This window comes from Ctenopharyngodon idella, chromosome 15, assembly GCF_019924925.1.
Source record: "Ctenopharyngodon idella isolate HZGC_01 chromosome 15, HZGC01, whole genome shotgun sequence".
NCBI lineage: Eukaryota > Metazoa > Chordata > Actinopteri > Cypriniformes > Xenocyprididae > Ctenopharyngodon > Ctenopharyngodon idella.
Genome location: NC_067234.1, coordinates 5,125,610 through 5,131,503, shown reverse-complemented (window position 1 = coordinate 5,131,503; position 5,894 = coordinate 5,125,610). Strand labels below are relative to the sequence as shown.

The 5,894-nt window shown below is 37.0% G+C and overlaps 1 long non-coding RNA gene across 1 annotated transcript; it reads left to right on the top strand.

The window, feature by feature from the left end:
* The first annotated feature begins 2,527 nt into the window (after positions 1 to 2,527).
* On the top strand, positions 2,528 to 5,628 carry LOC127495994 (uncharacterized). Its single transcript, XR_007925225.1, has 4 exons — positions 2,528 to 2,594; positions 3,015 to 3,695; positions 4,666 to 4,701; positions 5,192 to 5,628. It is a non-coding gene; the product is annotated as an uncharacterized LOC127495994 (long non-coding RNA).
* Positions 5,629 to 5,894: the final 266 nt, after the last annotated feature.

Here is a 5,894-nt window from a genome sequence, read left to right as displayed (position 1 = left end):
AATTTTCTCTTGACCAGGCATGAGGAATATATGACTTCTCAATAATTCATTATGTTATGCAGCTTGAAAGCATGAGAGCAAGGATTTGGTCCAAGTGTGTGTACAGAACAAGATGTGTGACAGGCGATTAATATCAATTACAGTAAGCAAGGTCACTAGAATGAACACAGTTAATATGAAATGAACTCACTTCACACTTCAGTGAGACTCTAATGATAGAAGTGAACGAATACATGTGACACGTGACCAGTGCGGTAACTGCTTAAAGGGATGGTTTAACTAAAAAATGAAAGGGGACCTATTATGCCAAAGAGATTGAATCTCTCCTGAGATTGAAAACACCTGCCTTAAATGCCTTGTTTGTAGTCCAGTCATTATTTCCACAATGCAGCTACATCAACATGTAACACATAATGCCCGCCTGCTGGCTACTTTGGCTCACCCTCAAACTAAAGTAATTGTAAGGCCAGGACGAGTTTATAACTGTCAAGGAAACACTGTTTTTTTTTTTTTTTTTTTTTGATTTTTTACTGTGAGGGGAAAACATCATTACATGGGCTTCCAAAGGCAGAGAAAATGAAGAATCAGTGGTTTTGTTTTGAGAACACAACCTTTTGTTGTGTTCTCACCATTTTTCTAATGACTGCTTCCTGAACCGTGCAGTTCGATGTAGTGATGTAGAGAAATGACACAATTATAACATCACATCTCTGATAGGGCAAAACTATGGAAGCTTGTTTCCACCATTGAATAAAAAATAAAAAAGGTAATTGCAAGTTTATATCTCGCAATTCTGACTTTTTTCACTATTCTGTAATTGCGTGCTATAAAGTCAGAATTGCGTCAGTTTATATCCTGCAATTGTGAGTTTATAACTCGCAGTTCTGTCTTTATTTCTTGCAATTGTGTTTATATCTCGCAATTCTGAGAAAAGAAGTCAGAATAGCGAGACATAAACGCAATTGCGAGAAAAAAGTCAGAATTGCGAGATATAAATGCAACTGCGAGAAAAAGCCAGAATTGCAGGAAAAAAGTCAGAATTGTGATTAATTCCCCAGGTTCACAGACTAGGTTTAAGCTAATCCTAGACTAAAATGCATGTTTGAGCTGTTTTAACTGAAATTAACTTGCACTGAAATATCTTAAAATATGTCAGAGCCATTGTTTTGACTCAAGATGCACACCAGTAATGTATTTTTCTAGGGTATGTTTATAAAAGCTACTTAAATACCCTAATTGAACTAAAGCCTAATCCTGGCTTAATCTAAGCCCTGTCTATATCTTGCAATTGTGAGTTTATAACTCGCAATTCTCACTTTATTTCTCGCAATTGCAAGTTTATATCTTGCAATTCTGAGAAACGAAATCAGAATTGTGAGATGTAAACTGTAAACTCCCAATTGTGAGAAAAATGTCAGAATTGTGAGATAAAAAGTCACAATTATCTTTTAAAATGGTATATTCTGTGGCAGAAACAAGCTTCCATATAAAACTGACGTCATAGTTAGCATAGGTACACTAGTGTTTACAGCACCTCAGGAAGCCTCCGGAGCTGATACCCGCCGATTATAGCAAGGGCCGTTACGCTGGCGTCGACGTGAACGCTTGAATGGGTGACGTCACACGTTGCCGAACTGCTTTGCTCGCGTTGCTTGCGGCAGAAGTTGAAAATTTCTCAACTTTTCAAGGTGCCAACGCAGGTGTCAGCCAATCAGATCGCCTTATGCAAATACCCTGGAGCAGTCGCTAGCCAATTGCGTTCATGCAACACCGGAAAGTAAAGTGATTGGCTGTTGTCACTATGATGGTCGTGTCAGCACCAAGCTTCAGACACGCCCTCCATCAAGCATTGACGCTGACGCCCCGTGTGAATGCAGTGTCACATTTCTGACACACGCTATATGAAGTAGACCAATAAAAAAAGATCTGGGCCGGCTGACCAATCAGAGCAGACTGCGCATTCTGAAGGCGGGTATTAAAGAAACCAAAACTAAAACAAACCATTCAGACAGAGGCTGAAAACGGGGCTGTAACAATGCAAATTATACAAAAAAATAGTTGTTTTTAACATTAAATCCTCTAAACATTCTAGTAGATCCACTTAAACAAAATTATGAAATTGTAAATGAGCATAATAGGGGCTATTTAAAACTTTCTCATCATTTACTCACTCATGTTGTTTGAAAACTGGTGACCCTAGAGTAAAATCTAGTTTAGTATAACTTTATAATATAGCTTACAAACCTATGACTTTTTAATGGTTCTTTTTTGTCATTCAGGAGCTTGTCAAACCAAGTCCCTATTCACTTTATATGTAAAAGAGCAGCAAGGACATTATTCTAATGCAGTGGTTCCCAAACCTGTCCTGGAGGACCCCCAGCACTGCACATTTTGTATGTTGCCCTTATCTGACACACCTACTTAAGGTCTTGCAGCCTCTACTAATGAGCTCATGAGTTGAATCAGGTGTGTTAGATTAGAGAGACATTCAAAATGTGCAGTGCTGGGGGTCCTCCAGGACAGGTTTGGGAACCACTGTTCTAATGTATTGATTTCCACAGAAAAGGTGAAACGGGTTCCAGAACATCATAAGGGTGAGTAAATACTCAACGATTTCATTTTTGAGTGAAATTATAAACAATGTGAAACTGAAAATCATATGAATGAAACCTCATTTAGTCAGAAAAAAAAACTTTTATTCCTAGTTTCTTGGGGATTAATTGGCAGTTGTTTTGTATGTTTTTGAGCTGGGCAGCAAAATCCAAAAGAGTTTTATTTATTTAATTAAAAGTCCCCAAATCTTTTTTCCACATGTGGACTCCACCCTCTCAGGGACAGTAAACAGTAAATGAATTTGCTTTGTGCACCTCGTTTGATAAGCACGTACAATAGAAGGGCAGTGGAGTGGACCATGCAGTGTTATGTAATCAATAACATTGGTCATTTGGAACTAAAGGGGCTGCCAAGCTGCTGACTGAAGCACTGTTTACACGTTTCCTTCCCCCCTTCTTCAGGATGCCGCCAACAGAGAAGAAAGAGACGACGGAGCAAATAAAGAACTAATCTTTTTGGGCCAATGGTGCGGTTTAATCTGAGCCGGTCTGACTTGATTGAGGATGCTTGCAAAAGCACCTAAGCCCATGACCCATGTCACAGCCCACCAAGGTCAAGGCAAAGTCGCTTATCTCTGTAAATCAAAACTGTCGGCGTGAACAATGGGGGACAATTTCAATTAAAGCGTGTTCGGGGGCCACAAACACAGAGGAACAAACTAAACGACTTTGCGCTCGAAGTATTGCAGTTCAGGAATCCAGGCGAGGGCAATTAATAAATTAAGAGAAGTTTTAATTCACAAATGTTGGCTATTTTGAAATTGTCTAAGCATTATAAGTGTTTTGTACACTAATATAAATTTCATGTAAGACTTAGTTTCACTCAGAAACTAGTACATTTCAGAAATAAGTACAAAAAAATGGCAAACACGTGAAATTTGGAAGTAGAAAGACTGAAATAGTGTGTTTTATCTTTGTTTAACTTATGTATATTTAAAAAGGCAAAATCATATTTTCCAGGCCAAATTTAATTTCTTCTCATAGTGATTTCAGTTTCCAATGAACATATCCAAATGTCGACTCCAGGATTGCATCCCAATAATGCCAAATGGCAACATCGCAGAACATCTTTAGATCATGGCGGTGAGTTTGTTTTTTTCAGAAAATGTAAAAATGTAGTTTAATTATTAGCTGTCACTATAACGTGCCAGATTTGTGCTTTTTGAAACTAGCAGTTATTTACAACTAGCATGTTCTACTGGCAAAATGAACATTAATTTTGATATTTTAAGCCGGAAATCATTCCTTCCATTCAAATGAATGTTATTTGGCTCAGAGGTTTCAAACCTTTGTTGTTTGTTCAAAGGTTTCGCCTCAGGCGGAGTGATGCGCTCCAGTCTACTGGAGGGGAACGTCAGCGTTTTCGCACTTATCTTTTAATCACGTTTGCCTAAAACCTAATTGGAAAAATAATAGGGCCTCAATTTATTTAATGCAGATCTCAGCATAACTCAAGACACGCAGAGGTAACAATGTGTATTTGACCCATATCGCGGAACTGATTCAAATGAGAATCTTATGCTAATTAGAATAAAAATAGAAATTGGTTCCAAATGATCAAATTGTGCATGATAAGATACAAAAATACGTTAATTTTAAGTAGTGCTTGAAAACAACTAGACAATCAGATACCTGTTGTGTGACTTCACCAACATATTGTGTTGATGTTTAAAACCACATCACCTCATGTTTCTCAAGAGTTTTGTTGAGAATTTACTTGATCTAAATGGTAAGTGATTGTAATTCATTCAAATGATTTCTTTGTAAATGCCTCATGCGTGAATTATCTCTGTTTTGAGTTCTGTTGAATGCCTGCCAAGAGCCGGATAGAAAGGACAAATTGAAAGCTCAATGTAACAGAATCATTACAGTCTTTGTATTTGATATTAATCAAACATTCTGGCTTGGGTTTATTCTAAACATCTAAATCTAAGTATTAAAACTCTAAAATGTAGTGCACAAGACCTATGGGCTACTTTTATGATGCTTTTATGACCTTTTTGGAGCTTAACATATTCATTCATTTTATTTTTTATTGTTTAATCTCCCACAGAAAAATTAAAGCATGCAGGTTTGGAACGACATGTGGGTGAGTAAATAATGACAGAATTTTCATTGTTATATGTAATTATTTAAACTGACTTACATTTGATAGAATGTTCAGCATTCAAAATGTATCTGACAGAAATACATCATTTCCTTTACAAAGGAAGCCTTTATTCCTTTAATATTATTCCTTTGGTATTGGTATTTCCTTCAGGAAATGCAAATCTAGTTTCATTTAGACAGATGTATTATTAAATGATGTTTCTGCCTCTTAAAAAAGTTGACTAAATTTTCAATTTCAGAGCTGTTGGAAACATGTTGAAATGTGTATTAGTTCAGTGTTTTTAAATTTAGAATTATTTTGAACTCCTTGAGTTACCTTGAGTTAGTCCTTGTGACGTTAAGTCAAAATCATTCTACACTACTGTGTTCTGAAAAGCACATTAAATAATGTCACACTCATTGAAGTGTTTATTAAATAATGGATTTCATCACCCACCACCCACCTTACAGTCTCTCTTTTTCTAGTACAGCTCTTGTGATTGGAAACGCAGACTCCGCAGTGTCAAGCAAAACTCTGAACCTCAGTCGACAAGAGCAGAGGATGGGCCATGGGACAAAGGATTAAAAGACTCTTCCTGACAAGAGGAACTCTCACGCAGACTGGCTCGCGATGAGTCATTCGTAGCCTCGGGTAGCTGGTCGTTTGTGGTTTGGGTGATTGAAGAGGAAAGACATGAACTAACGACTGATCTGAAATCCATCAGTAGTTCAGACCGCACTGAGATCTTTTCCAAAGTTTAGATGGATCTCGATGGTGAAGTTTTCCGACCTTCACATGACAGATGACAGCTGCATAATGCTGCAGTAAGTCTAGACTTAAACTAAATGTACATTTGAGCCCTTAGCAAAGCAGATTCAAAACTGTAACATCTGTGCAATTAATAATTCACCCAAAGATTAAAATTCTGTTCCACATTTAAAATCTACTTACTCTTGTGTAATTCCAAACCTGTATGACTTGATTTCATTTAACACAAGTGATGGTTAGCAGAATATACAAACTGTTTTTTCTTCTTCTGTACAAAAGAAGTGAATGTCTACTCCGAAAAATTGTTTGTTCATTGAACGTAATTGAATTAAGGAAAACTTTTCCACACAATTAAAGGTTTAGTTCACTCAAAAATGAAAATTCTGTCGCTAATTACTCACCTTCATGTCGTTCCACTCCTTAAT